The 20,582-nt window shown below is 47.9% G+C and overlaps 1 long non-coding RNA gene across 1 annotated transcript; it reads right to left on the reverse strand.

The window, feature by feature from the left end:
• Nucleotides 1-3,333: 3,333 nt before the first annotated feature.
• On the reverse strand, nucleotides 3,334-20,298 carry LOC140398835 (uncharacterized). Its single transcript, XR_011937584.1, has 3 exons — nucleotides 20,155-20,298; nucleotides 10,642-10,729; nucleotides 3,334-4,446 (listed from the first exon to the last, which is right to left on the reverse strand). It is a non-coding gene; the product is annotated as an uncharacterized lncRNA (long non-coding RNA).
• Between the last annotated feature and the right edge of the window lie 284 nt (nucleotides 20,299-20,582).

Below are 20,582 nucleotides of genomic sequence, written 5' to 3' on the forward strand. Positions count from 1 at the left end.
GACTTCTTTTAAGTAGGGTTGAGCAATACAGAAAAACTGCAAAACAGATTCAAGATGTTCCAACAGAGCAAATGAAAATAATTTTGCTTCATATTTTTCTCTGGAATAATCTCTTCCCACCAATACATCTTTAAGTATGAATCATCAGTATTTCTGCAGTTCACAGCACCTGGGGTGGGATTCTCCGACCCCCCACCGGGTCAGAGAATCGCTGGGGGTCGGCATGACTCCTGCCCCCGCCGTCCTCCGAATTCTCCGGCCCCCCAACAATTACCCTAGCGTGAATTGCGCCACCCGCCTCGGAAATGGTGGGGCGACTCAATGGGCCCCGGGGCCGCTCGAATAGTCCAGCCCGCAATGAGCCGAAGTTCCGCACATTTAACGAGGGTCCCGCCGGCGTAAATCAAGGTTGGTCCGTACCGGCGGGACCCAGCTCCGTGGGCGGCCTCCGGGGTTCTCGGGAGGGCGCGGGGGATCTGGCCCCAGGAGGTGCCCCCACGGTGGCCTGGCCCGCGGTCGGGGCCCACCGATCCGCGGGCGGGCCTGTGCCGTGGGGGCACTCTATTCCTCCGCATCGGCCGCTGTGGTCCTCCGCCATGGCCGATGCGGAGACGAACCCTCCCACGCATGCGCCGGGATGACGCCAGCACACTGGTGCTCCCGTGCGGCGCAAACCACTCCGGGGCAGGCCTAGCCCCGGAAGGTGCGGTGGATTCCACAACTTTGAGGCAGCCCTATGCCAGAGTGGTTCATGCCACTCCTTGGCGCCGGGACCCCCTGCTCCGCTGGGTAGGGGAGAATCCCGCACCAATAGAGAAGAAAACATTTAATCTTTTTCTTGCTTCAAAATAATCTGGAATATGGGGCGGGCTTCTCCGCAATCGGCGCGATGTCCGCGAACTGGCGCCACAAACGGCGCGAATCAGTCCGGCATTGCGCCGCCCCAAAGGTGTGGAATTCTCCGCATCTTGAGGGGCCGAGCCCTCACCTTGAGGGGCTAGGCCCACGGCGGAATGATTTCCGTCCTGCCAGCTGGCGGGAAAGGCCTTTGGTGCCCCGCCAGCTGGCGCGGAAATGACTTTGCCGTGCAGCGCATGCGCGGGAGCATCAGCGGCCGCTCACGACATCTCCGCGCATGCGCAGTGGAGGGGGTCTCTTCCGCCTTTGCCATGGTCTCCACTAGTGCCACCACAGCACAGGCCCGCCCGCGGATTGGTGGGCCCCGGTCGCGGGCCAGGCCACCGTGGGGGCACCCCACGGGGCCAAATCATCCCGCGCCCCCCCAGGACCCCGGAGCCCGCCCGCGCCGCCTTGTCCCGCTGGTAAGAGAGGTGGTTTGATTCTCGCCGGCAGGACAGGCATTCCAGCAGCGGGACTTCGGCCCATCACGGGCCGGAGAATCGCCGGGGGTGGGGGGGGGGGGGGGGGGGGCGTCAACCGACGTGGCGCGATTCCCACCCCCGCCGAATATCCGGTGCCGGAGATTTCGGCAACCGGCGGGGGCCGGATTCACGCCAGCCCCCGGCGATTCTCCGACCCGGCGGGGGTTTGGAGAAACCCGCCCCTTATTTGAAAATTTACAAAACCCAGCATCCGAGCCTCTGTACAGGAGAACCAAATTGGACCAAATCAAATTAATCTGCAATGTGAAATGGTGCATTTGGAACAAAATATATATATTTTTAAATTGCATCCAATTTAGAGAAAGGTGAGGTCTGGTTGCGGATACAAGGTTGAACATTTTAACTGGTTGTGCCCATTCTCTGACTTTGCAATAGTGCTGGCCTACCATCTGATGGGCGGCACGGAACACAGTGGTTAGCATTGTAACTTCACAGCGCCAGGGTCCCAGGTTCGATTCCCGGCTTGGGTCACTGTCTGTGCCGAGTCTGCACGTTCTCCCCGTGTCTGCGTGGGTTTCCTCCCACAAATCCCGAAAGACGTGCGTGTTAGGTGAATTGCACACTCTGAATTCTCCCTCCGTATACCCGAACTGACGCCGCCGGGGTCTTTTCACAGTAACTTCATTGCAGTGTTAATGTAGCCTACTTGTGACAATAAAGGTTATTATTACTATCTTTCTCATTGCAATTGGCTGGAAGCAACAGGATCAGTAGACTTTCTGTCACAGAATTCTTGGTAGGCATTTCGATCGACTTAGTTTGAGGGCTATGGTGACGGTAGCATTGCCAATGGCTCCGAGTAGGTATTCAGGGAGCCCAGTGGTGCAGTCCACGGTGAAGATATGGAATCAGCTGAGGCGGCATTTTAGGGTGGAAGGGATGTCGGTGCTAATGCCGCTGTGCGAGAATCATGGGTTTGAGCTGGGGGGGATGGTTAGTGTATACAGGAGGTGGAGGGAAGTGGGGCTGGTCAAGGTGAGGGATTTGTATTTGGAGGAAGGGTTCGCCAGTCTGGAGGAGCTAAGGGGGAGGGTAGAGCTGCCAACGGGTAGTGAGTTCAGGTATCTACAGGTTAGGGACTTTGCACGAAAGGTCTGGAATGGGTTCCCTAGATTGCCGAGGTACACCCTGCTGGAATGACTGCTGCTTCCGGATGTGGAAGGGGAGGGAAGAATTGGGGATATATACAAGTGGCTGGGGGAGCAGGGAGGCGAGCGGGTGGTGAAGATCAAGGAGAAATCGGAAACGGAGTTCGGATTGGAGATCAATTGGGGGGTATGGAGTGGGGCACTGCGAAGGGTAAACGGGACCTCCTCTTGTGCAAGGATGAGCCTGATACAGTTTAAGGTGGTGCACAGGGTGCACATGACTCGGGTGAGAATGAGTGGCTTCTTTCAGGGGGTAGCAGATGAGTGTGAGAGGTGTGGGCGGGGGGGCCAGCGAATCATGCGCACATGTTTTCGGGTTGTGATAAATTGGGAAGATTCTGGGCGGGAGAGTTCATGGTCTTAGCCAGGATAGTGGAGGAGGGAGTGGACCCGGACCCTTTGGTGGCGATATTTGGGGTTTCAGAGAAGCCGGAGCTCATGGAGAGGAGGAAGGCTGATATCTTCGCCTTCGCCTCTCTGATTGCACGGCGCCGAATTTTGCTGGAGTGGCGGTCGGCATCGCCACCGGGGTAGCAGCATGGTTGGGTGACCTGTGCGACTTCCTGCGATTAGAGAAGATAAAGTATGAGTTATGGGGCTCAGCAGGGGAGTTTGAGAAAAGGTGGGGCTGTTTATGACCATGTTTGAGGAGCAGTTCGTCGTGGGGGCGTGGGTGGGGGGGGGGTGGGTGGGGGTGGGTGGGGGTGGGGGGGGGTGGGTGGGGGGGGTGGGTGGGTGGGGGGGGGGGGCGGGGGGGTGAAAAAGGAGGAAAATCTGTACAAACTGTATAGTTGATTGTTGGGAAGAATGTTTCCCGGGGTGTTTATTTGCTGTAACTACTTTGATACAAGTTTGAATAAAATGCGTTTAAAAAAAAAATATTCCATTTGGTTTGTTTGTTCCATCCAACGTCCAAATAGTTCCACAAGTGTGGCATCAGATTTTGTTGGTGGTCTAGGTAATTAGTTATCCATAACAGCTGATTTTCAACTGTTCAAGTAATCTACCCTTCTATAACAGATCCTTCTATAACAGATCCTTCTATAACAGATCATTCTATAACAGATCCTTCTATAACAGATCATTCTATAACAGATCATTCTGAAGCCTCAACAGGCCGCTGTGCCTGATTTCACCAGCAAGCTGTGTGTTTGTGTATACTGGAGGTGGTAACCTGAATGGGAGGAGGTGTACCTACCATCAATTTCTGATTTTCCTAAAAGCTGCTAGATTCTGGGTGTAATATTCCCCTGGCAGTGTGGAGGAAAACTATCAATGATACATAAGACAGGTCGCCATCATTCCATCTATCCACAGTGGTTAGCACTGTTGCTTCACAGCGCCAGTGTTCCGGGTTCGATTCCCGGCTTGGGTCACTGGCTGTGCGGAGTCTGCACGTTCTCCCTGTGTCTGCTGGGTTTCCTCCGGGTGTTCAGGTTTCCTCCCACAAGTCCCGAAATACATGCTTGTTTGGTGAATTGGACATTCTGAATTCTCCCTCTGTGCTCCCGAACAGGCGCCGGAGTGTGGCGACTAGGGACTTTTCACAGTAACTTCATTGCAGTGTTAAAGTAAGCCTACTTGTGACAATAAAGATTATTATTATTAAGTATTGAAAGTTATTGGCAATTTGGAAGCGATCTTTCCATTGTATGTGTTTTTTGTGTCAAATAGCTCCAAATTGCATGGACGTCCCGGAGACTGTCAAAGATATCTAATGTCCTACGTGATAATGCTGTCTACTCATGGTATGACTTCCTCCATCTTCTGAGCAATTGCCTCACCAGTGCTCTGCGGTTTCTTACACTGTGATCAAACTGGAGTGTTCCTCCATGGTCAGCGCATTAAGGAGCAGAGTTGGCGGTGGCTATGCCTTCACCTTGACTAACTGTTACCTGGAAAAAGAAACGTAAGAGAGAGGGGAAGGATTCAGAAAAAAACAATGAAAAAAGTGTCAGGATAATGTAAATGTTACAAATTAATCAATATACCATAAGTGAAAGGAGCAAACGCAATGCATAAATCTATTGTGGATTCGAATGGTGGAGATGAAACTCACTGTTGAAAAAGTGCAGTTTTATGGGGTTATTTTGAACAGTTTACAGGGATGGTTTTTGAAGGTCACAATGCACTTATAGGTCTCACTGCGTACGTCAAATAATTTGCATTTATTTAGCGCTTTTCATGACCTGAGGTGGCATTTTTCCACCAGCCGATTGCTTCTAAAGTATAATCACTGTTCTAATGTAAGAAATATATGACAACCAATTTTTGCAATCGTCCACAAACAGCAGCAAGATGAACGGCCGGATAATCTGGGTTTTAGTGGTGCTGCTCGAGTGGTGACTGTTAGTTAGCTCACTGGGGGAACACCCCCCTTCTTCCTGGAATAATGCCAAGGGATCTTGTATGATCACTTGAAAGGGCCAACATTTACAAGGACAGCACCTTTGGCAGTGAATGCTCCTTCGGCATTTCGCATGTCAAAAGGAAGAGGAGCTGTATAGCACAATGCAGAAAACAAGAATATTTTCTATCGACATAATACTTTGTTTCTCCACTTTGGGGGCATAAAATCAAACTTCTTTCGAAGGAATAAATGGCTCCTACTTCAGAAATTAAAGCAATTAAACTTTGAAAATCAAATAAAGGGTAATGATATTTATTTTCATTGGTGGCTATTGTAATTCACGTTGCAAACCTGAGAAGTCATCATAAGATACCGTGCAAGTTTTAATTTAGCACTAAGCAGCTGCTTGACCTTTCCTGTTATAAGCTTCTTTACTGTAAACAGTTTGGCTGTCAGGGTGAACCTACCACTTAGTCTCTGGTTTAAATCGTTTCATTTTCTGACACATTCCATCCTCAATTCGGGGAATCCTCAGATAAAAGGCAGAATGCAAGGTCTAACCCAGTGGTCATTGAGCTTGTGCTCTGCAAACTTCTTCACAGTCTACTCGAGCATGGTGGGCATTTTGAAAAGAGAGATTGTTCCTATCCATGTGCCGCGCTGATCAGACACAATCTGGATTTCATTCAAATTCGACACTGTTTACAGTCAATCGCCTCTCATCCACATTAAAGTTGGATGGACTTCAAATCTGCATTCTGCAATCTCCATGGAATTCCTGACATCTTAGGTATGACCAGTTATTATTTTTTTGGGGTATATTTATTCTCCTCCCTTCGCTCCTGGTCACTTTTTTGGTATCTTGCCCAAGTGGCTATGCTTTGTGATTATGAGCCTGGGCAGGAGGTCAAATTCAAGCTTCACCTAACATATACAAGTGCTCACTCTCGGGGGTGGAGCAGGGTTTTTAGACAGTGACCAGGAGCAGAGACACTCACCATTTCCTCTTGATTAACTTAGGGGTACTAACTCAGAACAAATCAAGGTTAACATTTGTGATTCTCCTGCGATTTAGCCCTCAACTATTCACTGAAAAAACTCATTGGGAAACCAGGGTACGTTTGCTGCACTTTTATTTAAAATTTTGATCATTCTGGGAATATAAAAACTGTTACAATGTCAAGTAGTACATTATCAGGCTGAAACAAGAGCATTATATAAAATAACAGCGTCAGCCAAAACTAACAGGACAATGACTTAGTTGTTATTCCGAATATCCACTGATAAAGTATGGACCTACAGGGTACATAGAACATAGAACTGTACAGCACAGTACAGGCCCTTCGGCCCACAATGTTGTGCCGAACTAGTCTGAAACTAAGATCAAATGATGTGGAGATGCCAGCGTTGGACTGGGGTGAGCACAGTAAGAAGTTTTACAACACCAGGTTAAAGTCCAACAGGTTTGTTTCGATGTTACTAGCTTTCGGAGCGCTGCTCCTTCCTCAGGTGAATGAAGAGGTATGTTCCAGAAACATATATATAGACAGATTCAAAGATGCCAGACAATGCTTGGAATGCGAGCATTAGCAGGTGATTAAATCTTTACAGATCCAAAGATGGGGTAACCCCAGGTTAAAGAGGTGTGAATTGTGTCAAGCCAGGACAGTTGGTAGGATTTCGCAGGCCAGATGGTAGGGGATGAATGGAATGCGACATGAATCCCAGGTCCCGGCATCTTTGAATCTGTCTATATATATGTTTCTGGAACATACCTCTTCATTCACCTGAGGAAGGAGCAGCGCTCCGAAAGCTAGTGACATCGAAACAAACCTGTTGGACTTTAACCTGGTGCTGTAAAACTTCTTACTCAGATCAAATCAACCTACTCCCAATCATTCTAGTGCACTCCATATGCCTATCCAATAACCGCTTGAAAGTTCCTAAAGTGTCCGACTCCACTACCATAGCTGGGAGTGCGTTCCATGCCCCAACCACTCTCTGAGTAAAGAACCTACCTCTGACATCCCTCCTATATCTTCCACCATGAACCTTATAGTTATGCCCCCTTGTAACAGCTACATCCACCCAAGGAAAAAAAAATTGCTGAACGTCCACTCTATCTATCCCTCTCATCATCTTATACACCTCAATTAAGTCACCTCTCATCCTCCTTTGCTCCAATGAGAAAAACCCTAGCTCCCTCAACCTTTCCTCATAAGACCTACCCTTCAATCCAGGCAGCATCCTGGTAAATCTCCTTTGCACCCTTTCCAATGCTTCCACATCCTTCCTATAATGAGGTGACCAGAACTGCACACAATACTCCAAATGTGGTCTAAGCAAGATCTTGTACAGTTGCAGCATAACCTCACGGCTCTTCAACTCAATCCCCCTGTGAATAAATACTAACACACTATAGGCTTTCTTCACGGCTCTATCCACTTGGGTGGCAACTTTCAGAGATCTATGGACATGAACTCCGAGATCTCTGCTCCTCCACAATCTTCAGAACCCTGCCATTAACTCTGTAATCCGCATTCAAATTTGTCCTACCAAAATGAATCACCTCACACTTATCAGGGTTAAACTCCATCTGCCACTTTTCAGCTCAGCTCTGCATGCTATCAATGTCGTTTTGCAGCCTACAACAACCCTCCACATTATCGACTACTCCACCAATCTTGGTGTCATTAGCAAATTTACTAACCCAACCTTCAACTCCATCATCCAAGTCATTGATAAAAATCACAAATAGCAGAGGACCCAGCTCTGATCCCTGTGGTACACCACTGGTGACTGGGCTCCAGGATGAAAATTTACCATCTACCCCCACCCTCTGTCTTCTATGTGATAGCCAGTTACTGATCCAATCGGCCAAATTTCCCTCTATGCCATGCCTCCTTACTTTCTGCATGAGCCAACCATGGGGCACCTGATCAAACGCCTTACTAAAATCCATGTAAACGACATCAACTGCTCTACCTTCATCTATGTACTTAGTTACCTCCTCAAAGAATACAATCAAACTTGTGAGGCAAGACTTACCCCTCACAAATCCGTGCTGACTATCCTGGATTAAGGTATATCTTTCCAAATGATCATAAATCCTATCACTCAGGGCCCTTTCCAATAATTTACCTATGACCGGTAATGACCGGCCTATAATTCCCAGGGTTATACCTATTCCCTTTCTTGAACAAGGGGACACCATTCGCCTTTCTCCAGTCTTCTGGCACTATTCTTGTAGACAGTGAGGACATAAAGATCAAAGCCAAAGGCTCTGCAATCTCATCCCTCGACTCCCAAATAATCCTAGGATATATCCTGTAGCCATGTAAAATGGCTGCGTTCCGATTAATCTGGCCAAAACCCAGTTTAAAACGGCTAACCCGAAAGACTGCTGGGAAAAGCAGCCAAGAAGACACAAGCAGGCAGCTGCAGACAGTTTTGCATATTCGGCTCTGGGAAGGTAGCCCAGATCGATACACAGGGCTATCAACAGCCCATCAACCCAGGTATTCACAGTTGCATTCAGGACTGTTTGCAACCAATCTATTCAGACATCCACAGTTAAATCGGCTATCCCCGGAAACAATTGCAACATATTAGCAATTGAATACCGGGCCAGACCTGTCGGCGCCTGCAGTGGCCGAAACAAAGCCAGGTGAGCGACCACCCCCCGATCGAGGAATCGCCTCACCATTGGACACATCGACCCCAGAGATTGGGGACAGAATCCAATCACTTGGGACTCAGGGTCAAGGGCCGCCCCGGGAGGCGGGAAGCCCCTGGGCCCTATAAAAGTGAAGGTCCAAGTTCAGATCGCTCTCTCTCTCATCTTCGCCTGCTCGAGACCTTCGCAAGACCAGCCACCGTGTATAGTAAGTTTGAATCCAGCGATCAATATCCGGTAGAGACACCTAGCCACCGACCTGTAGCAGCCTTTTGAATCCCGGGGCCCAGATTTGATTAGACAAGCCATTTGTTTCCCTGACCTGGTGGGCTCTTCCTAAGTTAAGTATTGGCCAGTAGTGATAGGTTTATTATATAGAAAGTAGTATTAGGGTATTAATATTGCTTGTTGTATATAATAAATGACCGTTGTTTTAATCCTTACTAAGCGGTGTGCTGTGTTATTAATCATAACCTGAACTTGAACCACGTGGCGGTATCATAAAGATACCTGGCGACTCATGAGCAAAGGTGACCTAAACAGAGCAAATAGACTAAGGTTAAAAAGAGCAACAATCCCATCAGGCCCAAGGGACTTATCTATCTTCAGGCTTCTCAAAATTTCTAACACATTTTCCTTCCGAATATCTACCTCCTCCAGCCTATCAGCCTGTATCGCACTATCCTCCTCAACAACATGGCCCCTCTCCTTTGTGAACACTGAAGAAAAATATTCATTTAGGGCCTCTCCTATATCTTCAGACTCCATGCACACGTTCCCACTACTGTCCTTGATTGGCCCTAACTTCACCTTGGTCATTCTTTTATTCCTCACATAAGTGTAAAAAGCCTTGGGGTTTTCCTTGATCCTACCTGCCAAGGACTTCTCGTGCCCCCTCCTAGCTCTCCTAAGCCCTTTCTTGAGCTCCTTCCTAGCTATCTTGTATCCCTCAAGTGCCCTAACTGAACGTTGTTTTCTCATCCTTACATAAGCCCCCTTCTTCCTCTTGACAAGACATTCAACCTCTTTTGTAAACCATGGTTCCCTCACTCGACCATTTCCTCCCTGCCTGACAGGAACATACATATCAAGGACATGCAGTATTTGCTCCTTGAACAAGCTCCACATCTCAATTGTGCCTATCCCTGACAGTTCCTGTTTCCATCTTATGCTCCCCAATTCTTGCCTAATCGCATCGTAATTACCCTTCCCCCAATTATAAACCTTTCCCTGCCGTATGTTCCTATCCCTCTCCATTGCTATAGTGAAAGTCACCGAATTGTGGTCACTGTCTCCAAAGTGCTCTCCCATAACCAAATCTAACATTTGGCCCGGTTCATTACCCAGTACCAGTAGATAACATCCACATAGCTCAGTAATAGCATTCTCATCACTGGCTCAGAAAGGCTTGAGCAACACTCCAGAATTTGAACATATATGCCTGGCTGATGCTTTGGTACAGTTCTGAGCGAATCTAGTTCTGCATTTTGGAGGAGCCTCCTGTTCAGACTGATACACAAACTCCTACAGTAATATTCAAGGAAGAGTTGGGGGAGTTCTTCTGATGGAATGACTATTTCTCAATGAATCTTTTCAGTGAGGAGCTGAGGCAGAAATCACAGAGGAATCAAAAATGTTATCCTCGGTCTGTGCTGAGCAAGCACCCCTAAGTTAATCAAGGGGAAATGCTCCTGAACCAACACCAGTAAAAATATTAACCAGGCACTTCCTTCATTGCTGTTTATAGGGCCATGCTTTATGAAGAATGGCTGCTCCATAACAATAGTGCCTACATTTCCAAAAGAATGCACTGGGAAAATCCTTGGGAATATAAAAGACAAAAATGCACATTGTATAAGAAAGGAAAGAAATATGTAAACCACTTTGATATTAGATAGCAGGTTAGCTGGATGGGAACAAGTTCAATTACGGTGGTAAAAAGCACGGATAATATTTGGTGTTGGAAAGTGCCTCATTCTACAATTGTTTTAATTTTAGATTTTATATTCATCTCTAAAGTATCAATATGAACTGCCAATCATGTTAATGGAGAATTGCCATCACCAAATTACTGCCATTCAGGATATTTTCTTCCAAGAGAGTCTGAAGTCGTACATCCAGCCAGCTGTCCAATCTCTCATCGTCTGGAGTCCTGTTTATCATCAAAAACAGAAGCTGAATTGTCAAAAGCAGGATTTTGTAACTTGTAAGTATAAACATTTGCAGGTTTAGTTCGCCAGATTGGACTAATGCAAAGTTGTCACGGGCATGGACTACATTGATCCTCCCAACGTTGTCCCAATCCCGGTGCTAAATAGTTTTATTTTCACAACTTCCAGCCACTATAACAAACTCAGGATGGCAGTCAAACATTTGCTGCAGCGATTGGAGCACTTTTTACCTTCTGAGATTAGTGATTCCCCTGTTCCCTCCCACACAAACACCAATCATTACTTTGCTCCAATCTGGACATGTCCTGTCTGCCTATATGAACATAAAATGAGGCTTTCGAACCCATTTCAGTGGGGTTTAAAGTTTCCCCTTATGCCTTGTTGTTAAATTTTCACAGGCTACTGTAATCTGCTCACTATAAAACCTGCTGCATTTAATGTCTCCGAGGAGGATGTGGCCACATGACAGGAAGGAGAGAGTCTCCAGCCAACTTGCCCCAGAATTGAAGTAAACTGACACAAGGGCCGGGAAATAAAACAGTCTGAGCCTGTGAAATTCAAAGAAATTGTCCACAATAAATGCCGGGGGTTTGCATCTGACTCCTGGCTTTACGTTTCGACGATCAATTTCCCAGAATAAGGCAAAGCAGACAGCGATAATTAATTGCAGCTCTTTCCCCCATTCTGACATGATCTTACACAGCACTGCACACAGTTAACAGTCAGCTGGCCAGCTCCCAACCTCTTTTATGTTTATCATTGATTCCCCCTGAGGGGTGGACTGGGATCAATTGAGGATTCCGGAATAAAGTTCAGTGTATCAACAAACAAATTGCATCTTTCTCGTTGCAGTTCTGGTTGTTCATTTGCATATCACCCCCCCCCCCCCCCCCGTCGCAGCACAGGGCCCCGCTGCTTCAATGCAACACCCATCTTGCCAGAAGTCTTGTTTAGGGTGTGGGGTAGTGGTATTGTCGCTGGATTAGTAATCCAGAAACCCAGGGAAATGATCTGGGGACCCTGGTTTGAATCTCTTCAAGGCAGGTGGTGGAATTTAAACTCAATAAAAAATATCTGGAATTAAAAGTTTAATGATGACCATGAAACCATTGTCGTAAAAACCCATCCGGTTCACTAATGTCCTTTAGGGAAGGAAATCTGCCATCCTTACCTGGTCTGGCCTACATGTGACCCACAGCAAAATGGCCTAGCAAGCCACTCAGTTGTATTCAACTGCTACAAAAACACGAAACTGGACAGACTACCCAGCATTAACCCAGGCACCAGAAACGACAACAGCAAACCCAGCCCAGTCAACCATGCAAAGTCATCCTTACTACCACCTCGGGGCTTGTGCCAAAGATGTGAGAGCTGTCTCACAGGCTAGTTAAGCAACAGCCTGAATAGTCATACTCACTGAATCATATCTTACAATGTCCCAGGAACCACAATCACCATTCCTGGGTATGCCCTGTCTCATCGACAAGGCAGACGCAGCAGAGGTGGTGGCACAGTGGTATACAGTCGGGACGTAGTTGCCCTGGGAGTCCTCAATGCTGACTCTGGGCCCCATGGTATCTCATGGCTTCAGGTTAAACATGGGCAAGGGAACCTCCTACTGATTACCACGTACCATCCACCATAAGCTGATGAATCAGTACTCTCCATGTTGACCACTTGGAGGAAGCACTGAGCGCTGTAAGGGCACAGAATATCCTCTTGGGGGTTCCATTACCAAGACTGGCTCGGTAGCCCCAATGCAGACCGAGCTGGCCAGGTCCTAAAGGACATCGCTGTTAGACTAGGACTGCAGCAGGCGGTGACGGAACCAACAAGAGGTAAAAAAAACATACTCGACCTCATCCAACCTACGTGGTGCAGGTGCATCTGTTCATGATAGTATTGGTAGTAATGACCACCACACCGTAGGAGTGTCCTTGTGGAGACAAAATCCCGTGTTCACATTGAGGAAAACCTCCATCGTTTTGTGTGGCACTACCACTGTGCTAAGTGGGTTAGACATAGAACATACCTAGCAACTCTAGACTGGACATCCATGAGGCGCTGTGGGCCACGAGCAGCAGCAGAATTATACTCAACCTCAATCTGCAACCTGATGGCCCGACATATCTCCCACTCTACCGTTATCATCAAGGGGATCAACCCTGGTTCAATTAAGAGTGTAGGGGGCATGCCAGGAGCAACACCAGGCATACCTAAAAATGAGGCGTCAACACAGGACTATTTGTGGGCCAAACAGGATAAGCAGCAAGTAATAGACAGAGCTCAGCGATCCCCCAACCAATGGCTCAGATCTAAGCTCTGCAGTCCAGCTACATCCAGTCGTGAATGGTGGTAGACAATTAAACAATTCACTGGAGGAGGAGGATGGAGAAGCCCAGCACATCTGTGCAAAAGACAAGGCTGAAGCATTCGCAACAATCTTCAGCCAGAAGTGCCGAGTGCACGATGTATCTCGGTCTCCTCCTGAGGTCCCCAAAAATCACAGATGTCAGTCTCCAGCCAATTTGATTCACTCCACGTGATATGATTCGATTCCCGGCTTGGGTCACTGTCTGCTCAGATTCTGTATGTTCTCCTCGTGTCTGTGTGGGTTTCCTGAGGCGTGCTGTCCAAAGGCGTGCAGGTTAGGTTGATTGGCTATGCTAAATTGCTCTTAGTGCCCAAAGGTGGGTGTGGGTATGGGGCTGAGGTAAGGGCTTAAGTGGGGTGCTCTTTCCAAGGGCTGGTGCAGACTCGATGGGCCGAATGGCCTGCTTCTGCACTGTAAATTCTAGGTCTATGTCTATTCAATGGCATTACCATCACTGAATCCCCCACACTTAACATCCTGGGGGTTACCATTGATCAGAAACTGAACTGGACTAGTCTTATTAATACTGTGACTACCAGAGCACGTCAAAGAGCAGAATTCTACATGAGTAACTCACTTCCTGAACCCCCAAAGCCTGTCCACCATCTACAAGTCAGGAGTATGATGGAATTCTCTCCGTTGCCTGGATGAATGCAGCTCAAGTAACACTTAAGAAGCTTGATACCATCCAGGACAAAGCAGCCCACTTGATTGCTCCTCCTTCCACCAACATTTAAACCCTCCACGACCAATGAACAGTGGCAGCTGTGTGTACCATCTACAAGATGCACTGCAGTAACTCACCAATGTTCCTTAGACAGCACCTTCCAAACCCAAAACCACTACCATCTAGAATGACAAGAGCAGCAGATAGCTGGGAACAACCACCTGGAGGTTCCCTCTAAGTAACTCACCACCCCGACTTGGAAATATATCGACATTCCTTCACTATCGTTGGAGCAACGTCCTGTGCTGGGCCAGAGAATCCCCGCAACCACGCCACGCCGCCCCGACGCCGGCACGAGAATCTCCTCGGAGTGGAGAATCGACGCGCGTTTGGCGCGGCGCCAGTCGTGAGCCGCTCTACGGGGCCGGGCCGCCGATTCCCCGGCCCGGATGGGCCGAGCGGCCGCTCTAAAAAGGCAGAGTCCCGCTGGCGCCATCCACACCTGGTCCCAGTCGGCGGGAACTCTGCGTGCAGGGTCGGGGAGGTGGCCTGTGATTGGGGGGGGGGGGGGGGGGGGCTCCGACCCCGGGGGGTGCCTCCGAAGGGGCCTGGCCCGCGATCGGGGCCCGATCGGCGGGCCGGCCTCTCGCTCCCCAGGCCTATTTTCTTACGCGCCAGCCCCTGAACCCCCGCGCCATGTTGCGTCAGGGCCGACACGTTGAGGGAGGCCACTGCACATGCGCGGGTTGGCGCGGTGCACAGTTCACGCCGGAAAGGGAGGCTGGAGCGGCGTGAACCACTCCAGCGCCCTGCTGGCCCCCTGTAGGGGCCAGAATCCGTAGTTCCAGCGGCCCGTTCGCGCCGTTGTGAAACACGACGGCGTTTCCGACGGCGTGGACACACTGCTGCCAAATGGGAGAATCCCGCCCCCTGTAACTCCCTCCCCACCAGCACAGTGGGTGTACCTACACCTCAGGGACTGCAGCAGTTCAAGAAGCCAACTCACCACCACATTCTGAAGGGCAACTAAGGAATGGACAATAAATGCTGGCCCAACCAGCCTTGCCCATATCCCGTAAATGAACATTTAAAAAGGGTGAGGGAAGTGGCAGAGCTGGAGTGCATCCCAACTTGCAAGTGGGGCAAACGCACCTCTCACCAGATCAAAACCCCTGCAGCCAAAGACAAGGGTTGAATGCTGCTCCTGTTGATGGGAGAGCGCCATCCCGAGAGCATTCCAGCGGTTTGCTTTGGAAAATGAATGCCTAATGGAGGGTGCACAGTCTTGGGCGCCTCCTGCAGTGTCGCTGCTGACCTAAACTGCAATACTCGCACACACCGCACGGCCAGGATCAGGGCTATGGTTAGTCTGAAAATCCTGTCGCCTCCACACTTTGCCTTCTTCAGCAGAGATGGCATGATCGGTTCTCGCGGCAAGAAATAAAACGGAGGACGTTGTGGGCAGATTAGGGAGGCCATATTGGCACAATCTTTTTTTTTTAAAGGGCCAATGGACTCAGAAGGTTAAATCCGTTCCTCCCTCTACAGGCGCTGCCGCGTTTATCCAGTGTTTTCTTTATTGGCACAATTTTTAATCGGGTGCCATCAAATTCGGGGCGAGGTCGTTTAAACGGAGGGGCAGCAGAAGTAGTTTGACAGACAATGCTTACATTAACTTTCTGCTCCTTACAAAGGAGCCCCCCCCCCCCGCTCCCTAAAAGCAGCTCAACTGAATCAATGCCTCCATGAGGAGGGGCCAGCAAATCATGTCTCAGGTCATTCCTTTCCTCCGCTCTGTCCTGGCTCTCCCCGGGTCAGTAATACTGTACGCACTGGAACACAGCCCTCCTCCCAGACTGAACACAGCCCAGTCAAAAGGCAGCTACTTGTTAATGGACGAGCTGGAGCCTGTCACGGGAAATAAACGGACAACTCCGCTTCATTGAGGGAATCCCGAGTAAAATAAAACCGGAACAGACCAAATTTAAAGAAAAGCTAAAGCTGACATGATTCAAATCAAATACAAATGTTTTTTTTCTCTCTCGATAATTAATGTTAATCGTGTCAGAGAAGAAAAAAAAAGACTTTTAAAATAAAACTTTGTCGCATGTTTAAAAAAAAGATTTGGAAGGGAACCAATTGAACTTCGATTCTCCCAAAGAGCCACACTAGACTATCAGGGGAAGGATGATTAGAACGCGAGGGAATTGTAAGCCACCAAGTCTTGTACATTTACTTCAGTTTTAATTGTTCGCCCAGCCGGCTCTAAGACAACATTGCGAGTGAAGTGGTTACCATTGGTTATGGTAAATTAAACTATCAGGCACGTCAAATTGTGGCGCGCGAATGTCAGAGGCAGCTAACCACTGGGAAAGCTAAACAGTAGGTGAGACGATGAGCACCTTTTGTTCCGCTGACTCAGGAGTTCAGGTTGCTCGCTGCTTTGCATTCTCCCGCAAACCTCATCTTCATTGACAGCATTTCTCAGAGGGCCATCGAGATGGTCTATTCAAGGCCTATCTGCAGAGAGCATCTTACTTCAGCTGATTTGACCAAGTTGTATGCTGCCCTCGGATTTTCTAATGAGCGCTATTCACCATAATGTTCCTAATGAAATATATATATAATTTTAAAAATAACCCACGGAAATTGACTTTGCCTTGTCACCATACTAATCAACAGCATGCAGCCAAGGTAAACAATGGCACAATGCTGACACCTGAACAGCTCATTCTGCCATTGTTTCATTAAATGCTGCCACTTCCACTGAATGTCAACAGGTTTAACAGACACGTTTTGCCACGGGGATATATAGTATAGGAGGCCACTCAGCCCATCCGCACTGCCTCTTTCGAAGTGGAATCCAATGAGTTCCGCTCTCCCGCTCTTCCGTCAGTCCCTGTAATTTTCCTGTCCTTCAGTTTCATTTTGAAAGCTAATCTGTATTTAACATCCCGCCGGGAAGTGCGTTCCAGATCCCAACCTCGCGCTGCACTAAAAAAAAACGTTTTTCTTTGGTCAAACACCTTCATTTGAAGCTTTTATACGGACATCTGCTCGGAATGTAGAATGTGTGTATACGTTCCCCCTCCCCTTGTTGAGCTCCATCTTTTTCTGAAAGTTGTGTCCAGAGTTTGGATGTGAGCTCAGCTCACCAGTATCCAGCCATTCCTCACCCAGTGGCCACTGTCCCTATCCTGCGCCTGGACAGTGGGCGTTGGGCAGGTTATTTGACTGCCGTGGGCATCACAATCAAGCTTCTTCTTCCCTGACATTTAAGCATTCTTTCCAACAGCATACCCTATTTTGAGGTAGATCAAATAAACCGAAGGACACGTTAAAGGAACGGCCTTAAAGGGCCACTGCCTTAAATCAGAAACAAATCGCAAATGAAACTTAAAACGTCAAACCAAACGCCGCAGCCAGCAATGGGAACAATTTGTAACCTGGGCACATTGGAGTCGATTACAATACTGGTCCTGCGAATCCAAGGATCATACCTGACAGTTTCTTAATGAGTCATAGGATGCATTTTTCTATTGAGTTGGCGGGACTCTCCATTTAGTGAATGGCTTCAATTTTATGATCAAACCCGAACTTGTTTAATGGGATGGAATGTGAAACCATTAGTTGTTTTTATATCTGATGATTTTTTAAAATAGTGCCAATATAGTTTTGCATCGCCTATGTCGTGTAGGAAATACACCGCAAGAGCCACCGTCCCATTTTATTCGCCCAATGCACGTTGAAGGCTCCATCATCCTATCGCTCGTCTCAATCCTGCTCATGAAATATTGGTGACGAAAAAAAATAGCTGCCAGATTGAACAATTCCACAACAATCGGATGAGGGGCCAGTTAAATAGCAACGTTCCTGTCTTTCTTGGGGTTGTATCGGCTGAGGTAGAACCCAACACCTAACTCTTACCTCGGACAGTAAATAACGTGTGGTTCAAAATTAAAAAAAAACCGCAAAATCTGACTTCAATTAAAAAATAGGCGGCTGGGTGTTGTCATTCACTGAGACGGGCTCTGGTGCACTGGTAAAATTGTTCATCTTGAGTGGCGTCCATTTCTCACATTCTCATTGTGTAAGACGGGAGGTTAACTCGCTTTAACCAGTGGTCAGACTTTGCATATGAACACAGAACATAGAACATAGAACAGTACAGCACAGAACAGGCCCTCCGGCCCTTGATGTTGTGCCGAGCTTTGTCCGAAACCAAGGTCAAGCTATCCCACTCCCTGTCATTCTGGTGTGCTCCATGTGCCTATCCAATGACCACTTGAAAGTTCCTAAAGTGTCCGACTCCACTATCACAGCAGGCAGTCCATTCCACACCCTAACCACTCTCTGAGTAAAGAACCTACCTCGGACATCCCTCCTTTCTCTCACACCCTGAACCTTATAGTTATGCCCCCTTGTAACAGCTACATCCACCCGAGGAAATAGTCTCTGAACGTCTATTCTATCTATCCCCTCATCATCTTATAAACCTCTATTAAGTCGCCTCTCATCCTCCTCCGCTCCAAAGAGAAAAGCCCTAGCTCCCTCAACCTTTCCTCATACGACCTACCCTCCAAACCAGGCAGCATCCTGGTAAATCTTCTTTGCACCTTTTCCAATGCTTCCACATCTTCCTATAGTGAGGTGACCAGAACTGCACGCAATATTCCAAATGTGGTCGCACCAGGATCATGTACAGTTGCAGCATAACCCCACGGCTCTTAAACACATGCCCCCTGTTAATAAACGCTAACACACTATAGGCTTTCTTCACGGCTCTATCCACTTGAGTGGCAACCTTCAGAGATCTGTGGAAATGAACCCCAAGATCTCTCTGTTCCTCCACATTCCTCAGAACCCTGCCATTGACCCTGGAATACGCATTCAAATTTTTTCTACCAAAATGAATCACCTCGCACTTATCAGGGTTAAACTCCATCTGCCATTTTTCAGCCCAGCTCTGCATCCTATCAATGTCTCCTTGCAGCCTACAACAGCCCTCCACCTCATCCACTACTACACCAATCTTGGTGTCATCAGCAAATTTACTGACCCACCCTTCATCCCCCTCCTCCAAGTCATTGATAAAAATCACAAGTAGCAGAGGACCCAGCACTGGTCCATGTGGTACACCGCTGGTAACTGGTCTCCAGTCTGAAAATGTTCCATCCACCACCACCCTCTGTCTTCTATGTGATAGCCAGTTACTTATCCAATTGGCCAAATTTCCCTCTATCCCACACCTCCTTACTTTCTTCATGAGCCGACCATGGGGAACCTTATCAAACGCCTTACTAAAATCCATGTATATGACATCAACTGCTCTACCTTCATCTACAGACTTAATTACCTCCTCAAAGAATTCAATCAAATTTGTGAGGCAAGACTTACCCTTCACGAATCCATGTTGACTATCCCGGATTAAGCTGCATCTTTCCAAATGGTCATAAATCCTATCCTTCAGGACCTTTTCCATTAACTTACCGACCAATGAAGTAAGACTAACCAGCCTATAATTACCAGGGTCATTCCTATTCCCTTTCTTGAACAGAGGAACAACATTCGTAACTCTCCAGTCCTCTGGCACTATCCCCGTGGACAGTGAGGACCCAAAGATCAAAGCCAAAGGCTCTGCAATCTCATCCCTTGCCTCCCAAAGAATCTTAGGATATATCCCATCTGGCCCAGGGGACTTGTCGACCCTAAGGTTTTTCAAAATTGCTAATACATCCTCCCTCAGAACATCTACCTCCTCCAGCCTACCCGCCTGTATCACACTCTCATACTCAAAAACATGGCCCCTCTCCTTGGTGAACACTGAAGAAAAGTATTCATTCAACGCCCCTCCTATCTCTTCTGACTCCATGCACAAGTTCCCACTACTGTCCTTGACAAGCCCTAACCTCACCCTCATCATTATTTTATTTCTCACATAAGAGTAAAAAATTTTGGGGTTTTCCTTGATCCGACCCGCCAAGGACTTCTCATAAGCTCTCCTAGCTCTCCTAAGCCCTTTTTTTTAGCTCATTCCTTGCTACCTTGTAACCCTCAAGCGACCCAACTGAACCTTGTTTTCTCATCCTTACATACGCTTCCTTTTTCCTCTTGACTGATATGATTCTCATTCACAACACTTACATTGCTCAAAATGCTGGAATCAATGCTTTCACAGAGGACTGCTGTAGGAATAGATTAGTACTTAATGTCAGGTTCCTGCTTGAGGCAGTTACATGATGTTCCAAACATGCGCTGTGTCTTACATAACCAGCGCAAAATTGGATATAATGATGTTAAACCGAGGCGCTGCTTAACTGGTGAGCTGTTTACTTTTTAACACGCTAAGTAAATAAATTCTGTACCTGCAGCCAGTCAAGCGAATAACAGCAGTGGCGGGACGAGAGGGGTGCCTGTTAAAGGCAGGTCTAGCCATCCATTTTTACACACCGCCTTTTCCATTGACGGTGCTATCTGCCCACAGAAACTGCTGCCTGGGCCAGTGCCAGAGACAGTGCAAATGATTTCTCCACTGCCTCTGCACGCACTCTTTCTCCTGGGCAGATTGCTCCTAAAAATGATCATCTCAAATTAGAAAACAGGTGCTCCAGTTTGTAAAAGCTCATGATAGATGGAGGGTGAATTTCTAATGCAGACTGCCACAGGCAAAGCCTGCCTTGATGTTCATTCATAAACTTGCTGGAAGGATTCCAGGGCCAGGAACGCCTGCTCGGTGTCAGGATTTGCGCGGGGGCCCCAATCACTCGCTGGACTCTTTCATTTCCATGTTTAC

Source organism: Scyliorhinus torazame, chromosome 22, assembly GCF_047496885.1.
Source record: "Scyliorhinus torazame isolate Kashiwa2021f chromosome 22, sScyTor2.1, whole genome shotgun sequence".
In the NCBI taxonomy this organism is placed as follows: Eukaryota; Metazoa; Chordata; class Chondrichthyes; order Carcharhiniformes; family Scyliorhinidae; genus Scyliorhinus; species Scyliorhinus torazame.